General features: G+C 42.5%; 1 protein-coding gene across 28 annotated transcripts in view; it reads right to left on the bottom strand.

The window, feature by feature from the left end:
- Positions 1-23,304, bottom strand: part of MAGI1 (membrane associated guanylate kinase, WW and PDZ domain containing 1) — a 602,787-nt gene that overhangs the window by 456,388 nt on the left and 123,095 nt on the right. The window contains exon 1 of one of the 28 annotated variants that reach the window (XM_058679207.1): positions 18,127-18,141. The exons of the other annotated variants lie outside the window; for them this stretch is intronic. The gene's annotated coding sequence lies outside the window, so the exon portion shown is untranslated. Of the gene's footprint in view, positions 1-18,126; positions 18,142-23,304 lie in introns of those variants that run through there. 28 annotated transcript variants of the gene reach the window in all.

Below are 23,304 nucleotides of genomic sequence, written 5' to 3'. Positions count from 1 at the left end.
AGGCAGAAAACCAGGTGCTGGGCATCAGGCTCAGTGTATGCTGGGCATCTGGGCTGAGAGCTTGGCCTCAATTTCCCAATCACATTTCTACAGTTACCCATGCTTCAACGAGCCTAAGGACAAAGTCAGAAAGTTCACTCTGGATCTCAGTCTTCAGTCTGAAGCCCCTGAAGTTCCATGAAACCAGGAGCAAATCATGTATCACGCTTTTCTCTTGCTAACCTGTCCTGAGTCAGCCATGACTGTGATGTGCAAGGAGAGGAACAAGCCCTTCTCTCCTCCACCACACTGGTGTCAGAACAGACAAGCACAAACAAATGATGGATTCCTCCAGTTCTACCGAGTTTCAAGCTCTTGTGGCTCTGGGCTCACTCTTAATTTCCCTGTCTCATCCCCAGACAACAGGAAAACCCAGGCTATACCACAGCTGACTGTTTGTATTGGAGACATGAGTTGCCTATGGGTGCTGGATAAAATGAGACTGCCAAGAGTAAATCATTGGGTCAGCCCATTTCATGCTCATGAGGAAGAAGAAGCTTTTCGTTAACTCCCCAGTCTTAAAAAAAAAATAAATGACAGAAGGACAGAATTATTTCAGAATCAATTCCTCAACAGGTCTCAAAAATGTTTTTAAGAAAAAAAGAAAATGAGAGTCCAGTAGGAAGCAAGACAGAACACACTTAACCTTCAAGGGAAAGGAATCAGAATCAAGTGTCAGAGAAAAAGAAATCAAAGGCTCTAGGGAAGCAGTTGCCTAGATTCTGAATTATTACACAACAGAAGAAAGGAAAGCTGTGCCTAACCAACTCCATACCCCTACCACCCTGCCACTTGCTGATCCTCCCTAGACACAAGGTGCTTGTGACAACACCACAGAGTGTGAGGCATCCAAGGGTAGGCTCATTATTAGCACATCCGTATAAATTGGACCACATGGACTAGAGAGAGAGCCGGCTAAGTCACCATCTACAGACACATAAAATGTGTGAACAGTGAACAAAAAGTTCCGTGTTCTCCCACAAAAAGATACAGTTTCAAAAATGTAGACTAAACCTAAAGAAGGCTTAAGACAACTTCTTACTGAACAGTACCTCAAACTGGTTGGAGGCATTGTTGTAGAACCCCTACACTCAACATGCAGAATGCCAGTCACTAACAATAGGGTGGTGGGAAAAAGTAGGTGTTTACTGTAAAGTGCAGGACAAAGAGACAGCTGAATAGCTCAGGCTTAATCCCCAGGATCTCAGAGGAGTTACTGGCAAAGGTTCCTATACACTGAAATCGGGGCTAACAAAGGCATGATCAGCTCATGTCTAAGTTCCTAATTGGTCAGTGGAGCTCATGATCTTCTTAAATTGCTCAGTCATACCACACTCTTTAAAGAATTTATGGTGTTCAGGTGGGCTCCAGTGGATATGCAGGTTACCTGAAAGTGACAGTTATGTTCAGCCCAGACCTGGAATTTCCCTGCACAAATCACCCCAGGACAATATTGGTCATCAAGGTTCTTATCTATTGGAAAAGCAAATGGCTCCTGGAAACCCTTGGCTAGAACCTCGTAAGGCTGGTGGGATCACTCCCTTAAGTCAGTGAACTTCTTTGGATAAAGCGCATCATGTGCTAAGAGACAGACAGGAGGCTGGTTCCTGCTCTTATATTACTTAAGTCTTGTTTCAAATTTGAATAAATTTCCTATTAAAATACTGAACTGTCAAACAACTAGGTAGTGAACCAGCAGATGAAAATTCTCAAATTCACACTCTTTCTCTGAATAAATCTTGTTAAGAAAGCTTTAAAATCAAGTATGTTTCAAGATTCCTTTTAACAAAATGATAATGTGATGTTCTCCAACACAGACAACAATGTACTCCCTACAACGTGTTCTCCCTTTCCTACCAATTCTCAGTAGTGCATGTGGCTGCCCCACGTAAAGACTTTCCTTACAGCTGATGATGGCCTCAGGAGCAGGGGCTGGTTTAAGATGCTCCAGTAGAAGTGCAGCAGGCAATCTCCAGGCATCCTTATGAAGACGAAAGACCTGTTCCCCATTGCCCTGCTTCCCATTAACCACAACACTGATGGGACAGTATGCTGAGAATGAACATGAGTCCCCAAGCCTGCAATATCACCGCATTCCTCCTGGATTGTTTATATTCAACAGATATGGCAGAAATTAAAGTGGGTCATGCAGAAGCAATATAGCCTGCTCCTTGTGAAACTTACTGAGTTATACATAATTCAAATTATGCAAAGTGTTTATTTTTTTAAATAAAGCAAACATTTATTAAACTATAATAAAAACATTCCATCAAATTACAAAACCTGAGCAAGAAAAACAAACAGATATACACCAACAATGGACATCAATCATATATTAAGATCACATTGGGCCCGGCGGCGTGGCCTAGCAGCTAAAGTCCTCGCCTTGAGAGCCCCGGGATCCCATATGGGCGCCGGTTCTAATCCCGGCAGCTCCACTTCCCATCCAGCTCCCTGCTTGTGGCCTGGGAAAGCAGTCGAGGATGGCCCAATGCTTTGGGACCCTGCACCCGCATGGGAGACGTGGAAGAGGTTCCTGGTTCCCGGCATCGGATTGGCGCGTACAGGCCCGTTGCGGCTCACTTGGGGAGTGAATCATCGGATGGAAGATCTTCCTCTCTGCCTCTCTGTCTCTCCTCCTCTCTGTATATCCGGCTTTCCAATAATAATAATAAAATCTTTAAAAAAAAAAAAAAGATCACATTGACTGTTAGCCACCAGTAAGACCAGTCTATGTAGTGTAAAACCCTCTATAATTCATGCTCCTGCTATTTAAAACAGTATGTGATGCTTCAGAAGGAATCCATCATTGAAATAACATTTTTAAAGGATTTATTTATTTATTGATTTATATTGGAAAGACAGATATACAGAGAAGAAGAGACAGAGAGGAAGATCTTCTGTTAGATGGTTCACTCCCCAAGCAGCTGCAACGGCTGGAGCTGAGTCAATCCAAAGCCAAGAGCCAGGAGCTCTTCCAGGTCTCCCGCACAGGTGCAGGCTCCCCAGGCTTTGGGCTGATCTCGACTGCTTTCCTAGGCCACAGGCAAAGTGCTGAATGGAAAGCAGGGCCGCTGGGATTAGAACTGGTGCCCACATGGGATCCCGGCAAGGCAAGAACTTTAACCACTACGCTATCGCACCAGGCCCAAAATAACATTTGGATAGGATTAAACATTCAGTCCTTATAAAAGATTCCCAGATAACCAGCTAAATCATCCTTTCATTGCTGTAAAACCATTTCTACCACATAGCCCAGTGTGGTGAGATCATAAAAGTTACATAACTGCGCGTAAAGACTTCCAACTTGAAAGTCTTAGAAAAGGCTGCTCCCAACTTTCCTAGAACCCATAATCTAATAGGTCCTGATCAACAACTAGAAGCCATCTAAAAAACTTTGCAAAAGACAAAAACACAACTATGAGAACAGGCTGGAGAACAATACTAAAGGCAAGAAAATAAAATTATTTAAGCAGTAAGCAAGATTAAACACAACAAAAGTCCAAACGAAAGCAGATCTAAGACATTCCAGGCACAGGAGCTTGGCATAGTAGTGAAAATACCCATGACCCTTGCTGGTATTTGTTTCCCAAGCTCCAGCTTCCGATTCTTACTTTCTGCTAATGCAGATGCCAGAAGGCAGTAGCCAGGCTGAAGTACTCCGGTTCCACCACCCACCTGACAGATGAGAGCTGAGTTACAAGCTCTTGACTCTGGCCTAGGTGGTTGTGGGCATTTAGGAAATAAGTCAGCCAACTTTCTTTATTTCTTCCTTCTTTCCTCCTTCTTTCCTTCCTTTCTTCCTTCCTCTCTCTCTCTCTCCACCTCTCAAAATAAATGAATAAATAAAATTTTAGATACTTTTAAAACCTGCTAAAACTGGAAAGCTGATTTATTTAGAAGTCTTCATATGAACACGCACAAACACAAATATAATAAATTTTAAAACAGTAGAGGAACATTCACGATTGTTCAAAATGCTCAAATATCGAGCATAAATAATTCAAAAAGTTAACTTAATCTTTCTAAAAAATTGATAGAAGAAAGCAATAAAATTGTCCAGCATACTCAAAACATTCCAGGTTAATGCTACCACCAACTTAGGACTACAAAAACTTGTCAATGGAAAAGTTATTTCAAGCTCTTTCTGGTCTCAGAATCTGTGTACATCAGCAACTGCAGATAACTAAATAAATAATGTTATTAAAACATAAGTATTTTTCATAATGTACATAGGCCAAGCATATGCACATACACAATACTGCAAGGATGTGACATTACTATGGAATTTATAGTAGTTACTTAAAGCCAAAGATCCTAAAGTACAAGTAACATTAACTGCTAGTTACATGTTTTTTTTTATTTGTATTTGAAAGGTAGAGTTACAAAGAGAATGAGGGAGAGGAAAATCTTCCATCCACTGGTTCACTCCCCAAACAGCCGTAACAGCTACAGCTGGGCTGATTCAAAGCCAAGAGCTTCTTCCGTAGAGCCTCATGAATACAGGTGCCCCAAGACTTAAGACATTTTCTATGCTTTCTCAGGTCATAAGCAGGGAGCTGGATCCAAAGTGGAGCAGCCAGAACACAAACCAGCACCCACAGAGGATACCAGTAGCATAGGTAGTAGGTTTAACCTACTATGCCACAACACCAACTCCCAGTACATTTTCTGAAGTACGGACTTGGTCCTTTTTCTATTGCTAGATCAAAATACCCAAGATGGGATAATTTATAAAGAGCAGAACCTTAGCTGGCTCATGATGCTGACAGCTGAGAAGTCCAAGAGTATAGTGCCAACAAGCTGAAGGTTTCCTTAGAGCATCCTAACATGCCAGAGGGCATCAGGTTGTGAGATAAGGAAACATGCACCTTGAAAAACTCTTCCTCTTCTCACAAAATCATACAAATGCCACCATAGGTGTCTCACTCTCCTAAGTCAAAACAAGACTCACATTACTAACCAATACCTTAATCCAGAATGTTCTTTTAAGTGATCTAGATAATTCACGTGTGCAGATGGAGAGAATACTGAATTAGCCCCATGTCAGAGTGAAATGGCTAAAATAGCTAAGCAAAGAACAAGCAGCAGGTATGCAGTGGAAAATGTGTGGAAAGAGCGGAGAAAGATACTTTAATAAGAAAAAATAGAACAAGAAGAGCAGGAGTTAAGCTTAGTGGTAAGACACCCATGAGAGCAGCTGGGTTCTATTTCTAGCTCCTGGCTCCAGTTTCCTGACAACACAAACTTCAGGAAGCAGCAGTGACGGCCCAGTGACAGCTCCTGCCACCCATACGGAAGACCTGATTTGGGTTTTCAGCTTTTCGCTTCAGGTCCTTGCCAGGTCCAGCAGCCAATACTGGCACTTGGAGAGTGAACCGGTGGATGGAAGCTCTAATTATTCCTCAGTTTGTTGGTTGGTTTTTTTTTCTTTTCCTAAATCTTTGATTTAAAAAAATATAAGAACCCCATTTGCTTCTAGCAATCTTTAGAGAAATTCAATTGCAAATGGATCAGCATAATTCTCTTCTATGCCCAACATTTTCAGACCAAGACTCATAACTCCATGTCCCCTCAGCTACTCAGCTACATAATGAGTCACAGCAATGATTTCATGAATACCACCAGAGACTATCGACAAATTCTAAGTGTATCCCAACCAACCAACTTTGGAACATAAGAGAGGGAAAGAAGGGATACTTGCCAAGGAGCTGCGATGAGAAACAAGCATCTGTATTTCAGCACAAGCAAAAGAGTTTTATCTTGAAAGGCCTAAAAGCAACAGTCACTAAAAAGCAAGGCAAAAATGTGTAGAAGGAAGGAAAATAATACCAGCATTTACCATGATTGACAGCTACTATGCTGGGTAAATTTACCCTTCCAGACCAGGCATGATGTCACATGAGGCTTCCTGGTGAAAAAGCCACCTGAGTTGCCACCAAAAGGGACATGCAGAATGTAAATCAATTGGCATGGGCTCATAAAGCATACAAGGATCCTCACATATGCATGAAGATGGTCACCATATGTTCCTTCTAAGCCAAAATACAGAAACAAGCTTTAAAGACATTTAAATCCCCTCATTAAATTGTCCATAGAGGAAAATAAATGTTGGAAGCCTTGGGTCAATTCCCAACCCCACATAACATTCAGCACTCACTGTGTCTTATGTCGTGCCCACTTACCCCACCCCAAATCGCCATCTCTGAGAGGTGGATCCAAAGCCTTTCCTTGCACATCCAACTTCAGAAAATTAAGCTACATGCAAATCAACAATGCTTTTCTTATTTTTCTCATGTCCCATCTGACCCAAAAACCAATCCAAATCAAATACCTAAGAACCCACTTCTTAAAGAAGCTGGAAGAATATTCCAATTCTAGGGGTTTGGGGTGGCATTTAGCCTAGGGGTTAAGAGATAGGTTGAATGGTCACATACCATACAGGAGTGCCAGCTAGACTCTCAATTCCAGCTTCCTACACACGTGCACCCTAGGAGGTAGCAGGTGATGATGGCACCCGAGTCCCTGCCTCCCAAGTGGGAAACACAGATTTGAGTTTCCAGCTCCTAACTCTAGCCAAGGATCCCCACAGTCAGCAGACAGGAGTGTGTCTGCCTCTCTTTCTCTCCATCCCTTCCTCTCTCTCTCTCTTCTTCTCACATACAATTTATTTTCAAAAAAGTGCAACTTTAACACTACATAAACACTATTTAAAAATAACTATCAGATAGATTCAGGTAGCCAAAAATATAGGAGTTGAACAATCGCCAAATACTAGCCCATTCAATTACATAGGTACAATTTAATAGTCACTTAGATTTAAAGAACTTTCCCAAAACCAGTCCTATAGCTGGAATTGCAAACTAGGGATTGATCTAACACCTCTCAGTATATTTGGTAAAAAGCAGCAGAAATAACACAGAAATTCAGAAGATAAAAAACGAAATTTATCACCTTCTGGGTTTAGACAATAAACACACCCTAATGGATTTTCTATTTGTACAGGACCTGTCTCTTTAAAGAATGAGTGAGAAAATGGCAACAAATAATTCACTGAGCTACTATTATAAAATCTGCTACTATGCCACACCTTTCCACCCACCACTGACCAACCACTGAATTAAGCCTTACGTAAGTACAATTAACAATACTATCAAAGCACACATTTTAAGTAAATCCTGGGCTGCTAAAATACTAAGACATTGTAAATTAGGATGTTAGATTAAGAGAAGTATTGCTTACTTTATTAATCTATAATACTAAAGTTACTTCTCCCTATAAGTTAGCTGAAGTCAACAGGATACGCTATGCAACTACGGAAGACAAAGCAATGATCATACCTCAATGTATTCCTTAAAAACATTTTGTAAACAACAAGAAACATGCACAGCTGTCATGCACCACAGCCTGAAGGGGACTGGAACACTTCAAGAAAAATCCATGTTTGCTCCGGTTCAAATCTTTCACAAGGAACCAGTTACAATAGGATTATGCTGAATAATGAAATGTGCACACATATTTTTACAGATAGATGCTTTATATAGAAAACTCACAAAAGATACTCATAGATATTCATCATATTTAAAACACTTTCTTTAATTAGAGTCACCAGTGTAGCTGGCTATTCTCCATCCCTAATTATCATGTAATACACAACAGGGAGACTTCGAGTCATAGCCAGATGGGCAGCCAGTGTGCAAATTCCCTCCAGGTTCAGTAGTCCTAGCTGCAAAGCAATTTCTCTCGAATTATTTTACAGAAAAAGATGTCTCTATCTGTGGACCCCAAGCATCACCAGATTTGGTTAAGAAGGAAATCATCAACATAATTACAACTGTAGACATTCCAGAAAGGAAAGGAAAAAGCAAAGGACATGTAAAGCTTTGGGATTAACAGGAAAAGATTTTATTTAAGTATCTCAATAATATTTTTGGACAGTTTCTGATTTATTGTTCAGGAATTCTCACAAACTAAAGAAGTACATTTATAAAGAGCACAACAGGGCCTGGGACAGTGGCCTAGCGGCTAATGTCCTTGCCTTGACCGTGTCAGGATCCCATATGGGCGCCAGTTCTAATCCTGGCTGCTCCACTTCCCATCCAGCTCCCTGTTTGTGGCCTGGGAAAGCAGTCGAGGACGGCCCAAAGCCTTGGGATCCTGCACCCGTGTGGGAGACCTGGAAGAAGTTCCTGAATCCTGGCTTCAGACTGGTGCAGCTCCCACCATTGTGGTCACTTGGGGAGTGAATTATCGGATGGAAGCTTTTACTCTCTCTCCTCTCTGTATATCTGACTTTGTGACAAAAAATAAAATAAATCTTAAAAAAAGAGCACAATAACTTCAAAGAATCTGCCTAAAGAATAAATCAACTATACAAATAATTATAACAGTAGCTAATATTTATTTATTAAGTCCTCACTAATACAATCTGCATACATTTATCATAGGTGTCTCCTTAGGCAGCCTAACCACATTCAAAGCAGCTAAATAATAATCATGGGGGGGGTCTCTGTTACATAGCAGTAGGCCATGTTACAATTTGTAATGACCATGTCCCCCCATCACATTGCCCGTTCCAGTCCTGGCTGCTCCACTTTCAATCCAGCTCCATACTAACGCACCAGGGAAAGCACATGGCTTCCCAAGCACATGGGTCCCTGTCATTCAGATAGGCTGGAGTTCCTTGCTCCTGGCTTTGGTTTTGCTCAGCCCTAACCATTGCAGCATTTGGGGAGTGAACCAAGGGATAGAAGATCCCTGTCTTTCTGATTTTCAAATAATAAATATATTTTTATTTCTTAAAAAATCACAGAAGTCCAGGAAATTTTGAAAGAGCTCCTCTTATTTTAACAAATGTGTTAAGATTATTTCAGTGATGAAACAGTGCTGGGAGGCACAGTTAACACTCTGTGGTATTTTCCTGGCTCTAGAAGTAGGCGCCACTGTTAGACTCTTGTGACGGGAGAAAAAGATTGAGGCTGGGAAGCTGCATGGGTCAGTGGTAGTCACAAGCTCTCAAATGTGGGCTCAGTCATGGAGCTTGCAGCCAGAAAGCAAAACTGTCATTGTTGTTCCTCTTTCTCCACATAACACAAAAGGAAGGACACCAGCTCAGTTTCAGGGACAACAAAGCTGCAGAAACAATCCACTCTTATTACCTGCTTGAGTATAGGTACTGCCGGTCACAATCCACAGCGCAGTTCTGGACACAAAGGCTAAGTGATGTAGGAGTTCCTTCCTACCTCCACCCTCCACCCTTCTTGGCTGTGTTCATGCTGCCTCTTTTCATCAAGCAAGCAGAAGTTCCCAGACATGCACAATCTTAGTGAAATAGGTGAGATCAAGTTGGGCAAATACCAGGATCAGATACATTTTAAAATTTTTCTTTTACGTTTTTCATTTCAGGAAAATTGCTTTCCAAGTGGTTTCTTGCCTAGAGAAAGGCACTTAAACACAATTTACATAACTGCTTCAAAAAATCAGAATTAACATAAATCTTAATGCCAACAATATAGTTCAAAAGAAACTAAGAACAACTCAAACTGACTGAGCAATTTGCAAATGTTAAATAACCATCTTTCCTAGTGAGCATAGAAGGAGCTACTGCTAATACAGTTGCAATGAACAAGACAAACAAAAAAAGCTAAATGTTTTGCCTGAGGTCACAAAGTGTTACAGGGTGGACACAGTACCCAAACCTAGAAAAATGACTGTCTCTTCAACTTATGTCGTTAACAATAAAATGACAGCATTCATTTTATTTGTTACCCTTCATAATTTCTGAGTCAGGAATTCCGACAAAGCACAGATGAAACATTCCATCTCTTCTCCATTAGGAAGGCTGTGAAAGACGCAGGGGCCAAAGGGGTATCCACTGGGACACCTACATGTGTCCTCTCCATGTAGCTATTGAGATTCCCAACAGCTAATTCCAAAGTCAACCTCAGAGCTGACATTGTGGTGCAGTGAGTCAAGCCACCACTTAAAACATCAGCATCCCTTAGAAGAGTGCTGGCTGCTCCTCTTCTGTTCTTATGCCCTGTTAACATGCCTGGGAAAGCAGCAGAGCATGGTCCAGGTACTTCGGTCCTGCCACCTCTGTGGTAGACCAATTTCTGCTTTGGCCTGGTCCTGTTTTACCACTGCAACCCTCTGGAGAGTGAACCAGTAGGTGGAACAGTGATCTCTATGTTTCTGTGTCACCTGACCTTTCAAATAAAAAAGTAAATTTTAATAAAGACAACAAGTAGAACACTAAAGGACATAAAGAGAATCCTATGACCCTACCCTATGATGGAATTCTCATAGTACTCCTTTAATCACTGACAACTCTTCAGCCCATTCAGAAAGGAAAAACCCACATACACACATACAAAAGACATCACGACCCACTCACCTCCCCCATAAAAAGAATATTAAGGTTACACTTAAAGAACAGCATGAGGAATGGGAACTGTCACTGCAGTGAATGTCAGCTACAGCCCCTGCAACACAGTCAACATTATTATCCCCTCCTGATAGAGAGATCCTATGTGACTTGCTCAGTGTCACATAATTAATAAATAATGTCACTACAGTATCCTTATAGGACCACGTGACTCCAATCCCTATGCCCTTTCCAGTACATCCTTACAAGACATTGCATCAAAAGTGAGTGGTACACTAGTGAAAGCTAGGGCATATTGATATTTTTCTAAAAAAAATAAAAATAATGAAAGTTACTCTTCCACTAAAAGTTAACTAAAATGTAGACACAAATATGAAGTACCAGACTAAGAAAAATAACAAATGGAAATTCCAGGATAAAGTATTCTTTCTTTTATCAGTGATGATGAATGGGGTGTGTGTGTGTGCAGGAGGTGGAAGGTGGGAGGGGAGGATTAATTGGAAATATGTGTAAGAAAAAGTGAAATAAAATACAAAAGTATTCTACAAGGAGAGTCCTTGAGAAGAACAGGAACCACTAGAACAGTGGTGCAAATCACCCAATTAAGCCTAAGTAGGACATTCCCAGGCAACACAATGAAGCCAGTGAGCCACAGATTGTGTCTGATGCCAAGCCTGAAAGGGGAGTTCTCAGTCATCCCCAGCCATGGCTGTAGAAGGGCCAACCCCTGCTCCCAGTGTCTCTTCGAGCATGGGAAATTTCACAACATGTCTTTATTGCAGGCCAAGGCCGCTTGCATCATCCAGATTTATTGCCTTATGAAAACCTGCATGTTTACTGTTGCCATGGAACCCCCACAAGAGGCCCAAACATCGCACACCCATCATTGTGGCACTTCCAGAGAGTCCCCAGGGACAATACAATCGGAAATGGAGGTGTTAAACAATGGTATTTATTAAAAACAAATCAAGCCCATTCTTCATTTTTAGATATCTACCCATGATCATGAGGGATTAAGCAATATGCACATGGTCTGGCATAACTTGACAATAAATCCATCAGCCCTTTAGTTCATCCCTGGGCTGACTACAGAGCTACAAGCAAGTCTTGCCCTAAGTGGTCCATGTCAGCACTTGCTCCCCAGATGGGGTCACAACAAGTCCAAGCAGCAGAATGCCTCACTTGAGAACTCTACACCTGCTAGGTCAGCATCTCTACCCAGTATCTTCAGCATGGACACTAAAGCACATGATATGGGAAACACACAGGACATTTGCTGGTCTGCAGTTGTGAGATACCTTGAGGTTTAAGGAATTAAAAAGTCCCAAGCCAGAATTCTCAAAATTACTCTCACTTATTAAGGAATGCAAGACAAGGCAGATAACAACTTTTGCCTTCAAAAGGTAATCAATTTTTTTCTTCCAAATACCTACAGAGCCGTGATAAGATTAATTGCCAGCTATCTTTACATTTTCTTTATTAAAGGGCATAACTTAATCTAAATTCATTATAGAAATGGACAAAATCAAAATAAGGGAAATCCCAGAGCCTATGGAACTGTATCATAAAACAATAATAAAAATAATTTTAAAAATCAAAGCCATGTAGATGGTGAAATTTTATCAAACTAATATACTTCCTATTAATTTTTAAAAGACTTTTTTTTTAAAGATTTTATTATTATTGTAAAGCCGGATATACAGAGAGGAGGAGAGACAGAGAGGAAGATCTTCCATCCGTTGTTTCACTCCCCAAGTGAGCCGCAACGGGCCAGTGTGCCGATCCGATGCCGGGAACCAGGTACTTCTTCCAGGTCTCCCACGCGGGTGCAGGGTCCCAAAGCCTTGGGCCGTCCTCAACTGCTTTCCCAGGCCACAAGCAGGGAGCTGGATGGGAAGTGGAGCTACCGGGATAAGAACCGGCGCCCATATGGGATCCCGGGCCTTTCAAGGCAAGGACTTTAGCCGCTAGGCCACGCCGCTGGGCCCACTTCCTATTAATTTTTAAGAACAAGGTGTAAATTTGTGTACATGTGCATTAATATATGTAGTATGAATGTACTCACTTGAATATCATTTTATCCTTTGAAAGGATTCAATAATAAAACCATAACTGGGAGGAAGAGATTTGGCACAACAGTTAACCTATCACTTAGATAACTAACCACACCCCATCCCATTCCAGAGCACTTGGGTTGTAGTCCTTCCTGAGCCGGCCACCCATTCCTGTTTCCTGCTAATGTGTACCCTGGGAGACATAAGGTGATGGCTCAACTATTTGGATCTCTGCCACACAAGTGGCCAGCCTTGGCTGTTGCTAACATTTGGGGAACAACTCAGTAAATGGGTACACTCTGTCCTTCAGCCTTTTAAAATTTACAACATTTTTAAAAATATTAAGTGTCCAGCGTGATGGCCCAGTGGCTAAATCTTCACCTTGCATGTGCCAGGATCCCATATGGACACCAGTTCACATCCCAGCTGCCTCATTTCCCATCCACTTCCCGGTTTGTGGCCTGGAAAAGCAGTAGAGGATGGTTCTAGGCCCTGGGACTGTGCACTAATGTGGGAGACCTAGAAGTTTCTGGCACCTGGCTTCGGATCGATATAGCTCCAGCCATTGCAGCCACTTAGGAAATTAATCAGAGGGTGGAAGATATTTCTGTCTCTCCTTCTCCCTATAAATCTGCCTTTCCAATAAAATAAATGTATCTTTAAAACCAAAGCAAAAAATATTGAAAGAATGCTTCTAGTCCCCTGGTTAAGTAGACATAGTCCCTGCTGTAACTACACAGTTTTGCTCTAGGACATGGCTCCTTCTTCTTTCTATCTCTAGTTTCCTTAATGGCTCAGTGTGGCAAATTATGTAAAAAGAACTCAAGGAACTCAGGCTCTCAAGAATTTGAGCTTAACACTATAAACACAGCAGTCACGATAGCAAGAGTAGAACCATGCCCAGAAATAACAGGAAGTTGTTTTTTTTTTTTTTATCAACAGAAGACAATTTGTGATATTAAGAAAAAAAAAAAGCCTTGGGACTGGCACAATGGCTCAGGAGGCTACTGCTACACTTCCAAACCAGTCGTCTGCCTGCAGTCTGGAAAAGCAGCAGAGCATGGCCCAAATCCTTGGGGTCCTGCACTCATGTGGGAAACCCAGATAAAGCTCCTGGCTCCTGGCCTCTGGCTTTGGATCAGTTCAGCTCCAGCAGTTGTGGCCACTTCTCTCTCTCTCCCCCTCTCCCCTTCTCTCTGTAACATTGCCTTTCAAATAATACAATAAATCTTTTTTTAAAAGCCTTGAAATAATCAGAGCCTCATACTAAAATACTGTATATCCTGAGAGTACATCCAATAAAATTACTGGTCATCTGAACAGATTCAGCTATGACAGCCATCACAGTTCTTTAAAACACAAAAACCTGTAAGAAAACTACATACTCAGTAGTACTGATATAGACAATATATCTATATAACAGAAGACTAAGCGAATCTTCCAAATGATATTTAAGGGGCCAGTGCTGTGACATCGTAGCACTGGTATCCTATATGAGCACTGGTTTGAGTCCCAGATGCTGCTCCTCATTTCACAAAAGCTATTTTGCAGTACTTACTGCACAAAGTGTATCAAAATATACTGACACAGGGTCTGGCGCCATGGCCTAGTGGCTAAAGTCCTCACCTTGAAAGTGCCAGGATACCTCATGGGTGCTGGTTCTAATCTTGGCAGCTCCATTTCCCATCTAGCTCCCTGCCTGTGGCCTGCACCAAAAGCCTTGGGATTCTGCACCTGCATGGAAGACCTGGAAGAAGTCCTGGCTCCTGGCTTCAGATCAGCGTAGCACTGGCCACTGCGGTCATTTGGGGAGTGAATCATCAGACAGAAGATCTTCCTTTCTGTTTCTCCTCCTCTCTGTATATCTGACTTTGCAATAAAAATAAATAAATCTTTAAAAAATATATATACTGACACAGACTGTTGCAAAGCCAGACACAATATAATACATTGTAAACGGATGCCTTTTGAGAAATAAAAAAACACTCTCCTGGTGTTAAACCAAAACTGTGGGGATTCTGCTTCACGTAAGTAGTTCCTAACGAAGGAAGCTCATAACTACTCTGGTCCATTTTCGTGCTAGAATTTTCCCTAATGACATGCACCTTTATTATGATTCCACTGAAAAGATCAAGGTCCTATGACATGAACACAGAACACAGAAGAAAGGAGGCCAAGTTCAGGAAAAACAGCATTTCAGAGGTGCCGGAGGACGGCAGAAATGGCATCACACTTAAATCCTACCATCCCTTTTTGACATAAATGGGTTCAAGTCTCTTACACAAACTATGAGAAGAATAAAATTAAGAGTTAGAAACAGAAAGAATAATTACAAGTCTCCTCTTCTTTTTTTTTTTTAAACGTGGAGAATGAATGCACAGCAAGGATCCTGCTGTCAAAGTTAATTCTCCACACCTGTACCAAATGCTCCAAGAAAGACTTTTAATACAGTTTCTAAAGTACTTCTGCTAATTCGTTTATGTTGTAAATTAGACTGGGAACTAGATTAAGGGACACAAATTAAAATAGATTCCCTGACACATTACTTTTCCAGATATCACAGAACTCTTCTTGGTCAGGCCCAAAGTGACAGAGCTGAAATACTTCTAAAAATCACAGAAATTCAGTTCTTGCTTCCAAAAAAAAAAAAAAAGTAGACATAAATGTTTTTCACACATCTTGCAATCAATCACTTGCATGCTGAGATCAAAAAGAATAAAGCTCCCAAAGAATTTCAGAGAACTTTTCATATTATCACGCTTCCCAGGATCACAACTGCCTGCACCAAAAACATAATGAGCTTCTTATTCTACCAGGAGAGTACTCTTCTATGCTATATTTCAGGAGAGGTAATATATAGGATCTACACAATAGTGATGCTTTGGAAGTTATTAGAAAGGCATGCTCCGTATCTTATCCTTCACATGTCATGCCTCCAGGAAGCAATAACATTTAAAAATCTTACCCACCACTCCGAACATAAAAGTAAAAATCACAACACTGCTGGGCAACTGCAAGAACTTCTCACACAATATAATGTATGGCATGGGGAAGAGGCAGAGAATACAGGGTTACAATGGCGAAGAGGCAGTAAACATACAAATGAAAACTGAATGAATTATGCGTTAGGTGTCTAGTATTAGATCTAAAACAGAGTTTAGCTTCTAGCAGGGACTTAGTAAATGCTCATTGAATAACATTACTATTTCACACAATTACTATTTCATATTTGAAATTCCAACACCATGCGCAGAAACATTTGCCAGTATCTGACTACACATTGATGAAGTTACAATTGGGGTGGCATGGGGCGAGGGGAACAATGAAGACTCTTGAAGTGCTTTGTTCTTTTTTTTTTTTTTTTAAAGATTTTATTATTATTGGAAAGCCGGATACACAGAGAGGAGGAGAGACAGAGAGGAAGATCTTCCATCCGATGTTTCACTCCCCAAGTGAGCCGCAACGGGCCGGTACGCGCCAATCCGATGCCGGGATCAGGAAACTCTTCCAGGTCTCCCACACGGGTGCAGGGTCCCAAAGCCTTGGGCCGTCCTCGACTGCTTTCCCGGGCCACAAGCAGGGAGCTGGATGGGAAGTGGAGCTGCCGGGATTAGAACCAGCGCCCATATGGGATCCCTGGGCTTTCAAGGTGAGGACTTTAGCTGCTAGGCCACGCCGCCGGGCCCGAAGTGCTTTGTTCTTAATTTCAACATTGTTTGTGAGTGTGATCAGAGAACAAAAAATTCATTTATCTGTACACTCAAGTTCATTTATTGGTATTAAAGAAGGTAACAGGTTTAAAAATGCATTAAAAAAAAGACTATGGTGACTAGTTAGTTGCCAGACAACAACCCTGGGTTGCCCCATTATTTTGCCCTACCTTTCAGTCAGAATGGACATATTAGCAGCCACCTGTCTACACCAAACTCCATTGCATTGGCCACCTTTGTAGGCACGTGGCCCAGCATGGGGGCGTCCAAGTCGCTCTCCCTGGAATTTACAACCAGGGCTAAGAGACACAGGCCTGCACCTGGCTGTGAGCCCTGCGGAGGAAGAACATGAGCCTCAAGTGTAAGCAGGCAAGCTGGGGTTATCAGATGAGCTCACTTTGAGAGAAGATAAGGAGAAACATCAGCCAAAAGATGACAGCCACCTCCAGGACACCCTGATAAGGTTCAAAGTCCTCGGTGCCAGGGTGCGTCTAAGACTTGTCCAAGTCAGATCTCCCCGGGATATCTCTCTTAAACTCTACATTCTTCAACCAGACACTCCCTTTATATGTCTGTCCAAAAACAGTATACTATGTGCAAATTCCAAGTCTCATAAAAATATGATTCCTCTCTAACCAAAATAATCAGCAGATCGAAAGAAAAAGATGAGGCCACAGAAGGAAAGGCCAAATAACTCAGGGTGGTCCAAGTGAAGATGAGGAACTCACTGTGGGGGTTCAGAGGCAGTACACAGCTACATCTCTGTTCATCTTTGCGGGAAGGGTGAGAGTGTGGCAGTGACTAAGTTGGCTAGAGATACCAGAGTTGTTTTTACAACGTTTGAGTATCTGTGAATACGGCATTCTTTTCCTTTCTTGTACAGTCTTGTTCGAAACTCTGGCAAAACACTGTACAGGAGAAACAACTGCAAAGTTGGCTGTGATGAAGTTCCACAATTTCAGTTAAAAACATTCTCTCACTTGCTGCAAAATAAAGAACTGCAGTGGCAAGGGCTTTTCTACCCACCCTCCGTTATTGAAAAATATTTCTGTTCAGCTTCAGAATCATTTAACTGCATACACAAATACCTTCTGTTCAAGGCACGCCAGGGCTCAGGGCCCATCTCCAGCTTCTGGGAAAGCAAATGTTATAGGGTTTAACTCCACTGTTTTCATTTCCTAAGTGCCCTTCATGAGGTTGCATTGAAACATCGAAGAGTGCTTAGGAAACTGCTCACAAATGTCCATATCCCAGAGAGTCTCAATGATTGTCACGTCTACTAGTACATCCTTTCTCTGCCTCCAAGCATATCTGTCGAGTTTAGAAATTCATTATTTTTTAAAATAATTTACCATACAAAAAGAATTATCATAACTGTTCACAAAATAACACACTTTGCTTTTCCTGCCCCCACCCCTATTCATATTAGTTAATAAAATACTAAAGAATGCAAAAAATAACGCTTCACTGTGACAGTCCACACAGGTGGAGTTATTAGATAATTTCAAATGTGCGATACATGCAGCAAGCACCAAGATTTGCACCTGTTTACTGAATAATCAACTTATGAGTATTTCACTACTCTACAAAGACAGTAGAAGCAAACAAACAAAACGAAAGGCCAGATAATCAACCTCAAAAGCTGTTCAGATCATAGGCTCTCCATGCGACAGTCCTCCCAGATCCCTATCTGCTGGGAAGCCCAACTTCACACAGTAAAACAGAAGAATGAGTTAAAGATGGCTCCTTCACAGGAAAACTGCAAACAAGACAGGAACATACAACCCACAGACCGGGATAAACCGAGGCCCTGCCATACAACTGAATCCCTGCAAGGAATCAGTCATTCCCATCTGAATGAAACACCCAAGGTCTTCTTAAGTATTAGCGCTAAGTATTCGCTGTGAAAAGACACACAGAGCTTGGGCTCTCTTACCTGTACCAGCCTGCGGCTCCCTCCCCCTTATTCCAATTTGGGACAGGCAGCCTGTGCTCCTCCTGTAACTCTGGAAACTCAGGGGCGGGGCTGCCTAAGCTGCTGCTCTTACTTCAGTGTGCAGGCAACTGAGCATGCTCCCAGGGCCAGAGCTCAGGCAGGAAGGACAAGACGCAGTTCAGGAGCATGACCTTGCACCCTGTTCTCAAAGGTGCAGCTTTACCTACAACAGAAATCCAGGATCAAAAGGAAGAAAACAACAGGGGCCAAGGAGTCACTCAAGGGCGGAGGCCTCAGGAACCCTTTACATTATCAACACTCATATAGAGTCTGAACACAGGGCAGGGTGGGGCCGTGGGTGCTGGGTGCACAGCCTGGCTCTGCCACTTGCAAGTCAGGAGAGAACTCGGCCAAATCAAGTCCCTAGGGTTCACCTTCTTCCCAACAAAACAGGGACAACAGCAACCTTACAGGACACTGTGAGAATCAAATTCCTGGCCCACAGAGGCATTCACATCGTGTCACTGTCAAGTGTGCTACAATCCAGAAGAAATTGCAAGAGTTTATACACACACACACACACACACACACACACACTCATGCATTCAGAGCTTGCCCAGAGATGAGCTTCCTTTTAAGAGAGGAAAATTAGGCACTTCAAGAAAGGTTACGGTTTTCTTCTTGCCAGTTGGTTTATTTTCATCAAAGCCCCTCAGTGCTTTTTCCACATGGCCCCGTTTTCAAGTTGCCTTAAAATCAGACACAGAAAATAATTTTACATTTTGCAAAACCATGTAAATTGAGTGAATGATGAAGGAACACAGATGAATTCATCTTGGCAAAAGCTGTTGAAATGTGACAACCGGTTTGTGATCCTGCTCAGATCTTTCCATCGAATTCTGAACAGTGCAGAGATGTCACCACATGCAGGGATGTATCCCAAAGACAACACAGTGCTAGAAGGGACAGTGAGGGCCAAAGGGGGCCTAGACAGAACAGCCCAGTTTTTGTTTTCTGCTCTATCTGCTCATGAAATCACAGACTCTCAGGACAAGGAGAGGAAACAACAGGTCATCCCATCTGAAGACTTTCTCAAGGAACCCATCTCCAAAGGGATGTTCAGCCTTGGAGGAGTAAAGTAGGAGTGGGAAGTTCATTTACTGCTTAAAGGCCTACAAACGGGCCAGTGCCATGGTGAAGTGGGCTGCTCTGCCACCTGGGATTCCAGATTCCCATATTTGAGCTCTGTTTCAAATTGGAATTGCTTGTTTTCCAATCCTGTGCCCCTGTTTATGTACCTGGGAAAACAGTGGATGATGGCTTAAGTGCTTGGACCCCTGCAATTCTTGTGGGAGACATGGAAGGAATTCCAGGTTGCTGGTTTGGGCCTGGTCCAGCCCCAGCCATTGCAGTCTTTGGTGAATGACTCAGTACATCGAAGATACTCATTCATTCTCTCTCTGTTCCAGATAATTTTTTAAAAACAAAAACCCCATGGATGGCCACTGCAATTGGGACAAAATGCAAAGCCCTCAGTTGGATGTGAGGATCCTGTGGTGACCCTTCCTGATACAGTTCCCACTCCCCTGCCCTATACACACCCACAGGCCACATTCTCAGCTCTGCCCACCCCAAGAACTCTGCTGTGTCACGTCCGTAGCCAGAACGTCTTTCCCATTCCTCCTGTCTCTGGCTTTCTCCTATACCTGTCTAATAGAGGTGAACCACCCCTGCAGCTCAGTATCTGTCACAGTGGAAATACTTCAAGAGTTTATCTGTTAATTGCTTATCTCACCACCTAACTGGACTGGAAGGTCCAACAGGGCACGGCCAGGCACTGAGCACCAAGCACTGGCCCAAAGGGACCTGGGAAGGTGAGGATCACCTCCTAAACAGCCCATCTCTCGGGACAGCATTTAAAGGAAATTAAACAGGTAACAGGACAAGACAAGACCTTATTCCAGAACCCTCCATCTCTTATAGAATTCAACAATAATTGACAAACATCTCCATACAATTACTCTGGCTAGGGACTCTCAACCAGGATTTCATGTTGAATTAAGAGAGCTTAAAAGATTACCCAAAAAGGACACAGGTGTTCAGATATGCAGCCATATCAGAAGGCCTGAGCTCAAGTTCTGGCTCTACTCCAGATTCTAGCTCCCTGGGAGGCAGCAGGTGATGGATGAAGTAGCTGAGTTCCTTACAACAGTGTGGGAGACCTGAGTTCCCAGCTCCCAGCATTTGGGATGACCCAGTGGATGGGAAGTGTTTTGGTTCTCTCTTATGCAGTGTGTCCATATTCATTCTCTCTCTCTCTCCAACACCCCTCACCTCTGGCTCTCACAATATATTCTTCAAAAAAAAAAAAACAAAAAATTGGGCCCGGCGCGGTAGCCTCGCTGTTCAAGTCCTTGCCTTGATCCCATATGGGTGCCGGTTCTAATTCTGGCAGCTCCACTTCCCATCCAGCTCCCTACTTGTGGCCTGGGAAAGAAGTCGAGGACAGTCCAAAGCTTTGGGACACTGCACCCATGTGGGAGACCCAGAAGAAGTTCCCGGTTCCTAGCTTCGGAACAGCACAGCACCGGCTGTTGCGACTCACTTGGGGAGTGAATCATCGGACAGAAGATCTTCCTCTCTGTCTCTCCTCTCTGTATATCTGACTTCATAATAAAAATAAATAAATCTTTTTTTAAAAAAAGAATGTAAAAATATAAACATAATAATAATGCCTGTCTTTATTCCCAATATTCTGAATACACAGCTTTAACAGATTTAAATGATGCAACATTCAGACAAAATAGAAAATCCCTTTAAATCACTGTTTCACAAATGACTTACCACCAGTTGTATGTGCTTTAGTTCTAAAAACAACAAAAATGAATTCTTGGAATTCAAAAACAGAAAACACAGACAAAATGCAATGCCCAAGTTCTGTATCATTATACATAACAGATCTACAAGGCTTACTTTCAGTATCTGTATTCATACTACAGTATCAAGTAACAGAAACTGTGTATCCAGCTGGGGGCTAAAGCGCACATGTACAGTAACACTGCCCAGTGGGTACAGGAAAAGGAAATTACCTCTACTGATTGAGGAGAAGACTATACATACATTGAATTAAGCTTGAACTGCACTAGCAGCGGAGCAGGCATGGTAGTACAGTGAGTGAAGCCATCATGTGGGATTCCCACATCCCATAGGGGAACGCCAATTTCAGTCCAAGCTACTCTGCTTCCAACTCTGTTTCTAAGCATCTGAGAAAGCAATCGATGATGGCTCAAACACTTGGGTTCCTGCCACCCACATGGGAGATCCGAATGGAATTCTGGACGCCTGCCTTTGGCCTAGTGAGGAATCAACCAGCAGATGAAAGACATCTCTCTCTTTCTCTTTCCTCTATCACACTGTAAAATAAATCTTCGCAACCAAAAAGAATTATACCTGCAGTAAACGATGACATAGACAGGACTGAGTCATACAATCCAGGAAAGACTGTCACCTCCCAGCAATGAGGAAGAGCTTTTCATGAGCTTTTGGATTATACAAATAACAGAATTTCTAGAATGTTTTGTGGACAATGAAGGGACTACTTCTGCAAAAACGTAACTTTGTTTCTGTTCATCTGGATTTTAACTTCTCTACATGTGACCACGTGCTCTGTATTACTTAATAACATAGAAGCTTATCATTCTTCTCCCTGAATATATGCTACTATCACAAAAGCACATCTTAAAAATAACAGCACCTAACAATATAGAGAATACATGTGGTCCTGTATATCTACTGGCTCCACATTAGAGGATGTAATCTACTATGGGCCAAAAATACACTTAAAAATGCATCTATACAAAATACTGTTTTCTTGTGATTATTCTCTTTAAAAACTTGACTGGACAATAAGATGCTGGACTCTATGTTTGGTATACGCTTGCAATGGGGGAATCTCAACTGAACTTGAGCTGTGGTTATGCAACAAGGTGGAGGAATCCACCATGGCGGGAGGGTTTGGGGAGGGGTGGGAGAACCCAAGTATCTATGTAACTGTGTCACATAATACAATGTAATTAATGAAGTTAAATAATAAATAATTTAAAAAAAAAGATAGGTATATCTTCCACTTGCGCATGTCACACAATGGAGGTGTATATGTGTATGCGTATACGTGTGCACGTGCCTATACATACATGAATATGTGCTTCTGTACGTGTGTGTGTATGTGTGCTCATGCATTCTGTTGTGTATGTGTGGAACTTGCTTGTGTGTACACATCCATGTCCTGGAGCAATCCTCCCAACGCACGAGAGCATACACACACATACACTAGCATGTGCTAGCATAACTGTCGTTAGCAACAAGAGAAAAGTGCGCACATCTTGTTATTAACAAGAGCAAAGGAGCACAACCTAGCTGTGCTATAATCTGTTCACACAGTGGAATATTACGCAAGACTTGACCCACGGCAAGTTAGGCTGCACGCAAACCTGCAAGGAAACACATGCAAAACAAGAGCAAACTTGAAAATCACAGCAAAATATGCACGCACTGTGATTCTGTTTGCATGTGGATATGCAAATGTAGCAAAAATACGCTGTCGGGCATGCGCGCAGACTTAAGGCATGCAGGACTCCAGCGAGAAGCAGCAGGGATCGGGGTGCCGCTCCCAGGGCTCTGTCGCTCTGAAACATGCTGGCCCGCTGTTCACATGCTTACAGTCAGCAGGGAATTAGCTCCGCGCGGGTTTTCTTCTGCTGCAGGCTTTTTTTTTCCCCCTATTTTTGCTTTTTTTTTCTGGGTGTATGGATGAGTAAAGCCATATTCATTTCCTTCCACAAGCTTGCCTGTATGGTTTTTTTAAAAGATTTATTATTACTGGAAAGGCGGATATACAGAGAGGAGGATAGACAGAGAGGAAGATCTTCCGGCCGATGTTTCACTCCCCAAGTGAGCCGCAACGGGCCGGTGCTGGGCCAATCCGAAACCGGGAACCTGGAACCTCTTCCGGGTCTCCCACGCGGGTGCAGTGTCCCAATGCATTGGGCTGTCCTCGACTGCTTTCCCAGGCCACAAGCAGGCAGCTGGATGGGAAGTGGAGCTGCCGGGATGAGAACCGGCGACCATATGGGATCCCGGGGCGCGTTCAAGGCGAGGACTTTAGCCGCTAGGCCACGC

The sequence above is a fragment of the Ochotona princeps genome, chromosome 21 (genome assembly GCF_030435755.1).
Source record: "Ochotona princeps isolate mOchPri1 chromosome 21, mOchPri1.hap1, whole genome shotgun sequence".
In the NCBI taxonomy this organism is placed as follows: Eukaryota; Metazoa; Chordata; class Mammalia; order Lagomorpha; family Ochotonidae; genus Ochotona; species Ochotona princeps.
The sequence above is the reverse complement of the archived record's forward strand: the minus strand, read 5'-3'. Positions and strand labels throughout refer to the sequence as shown.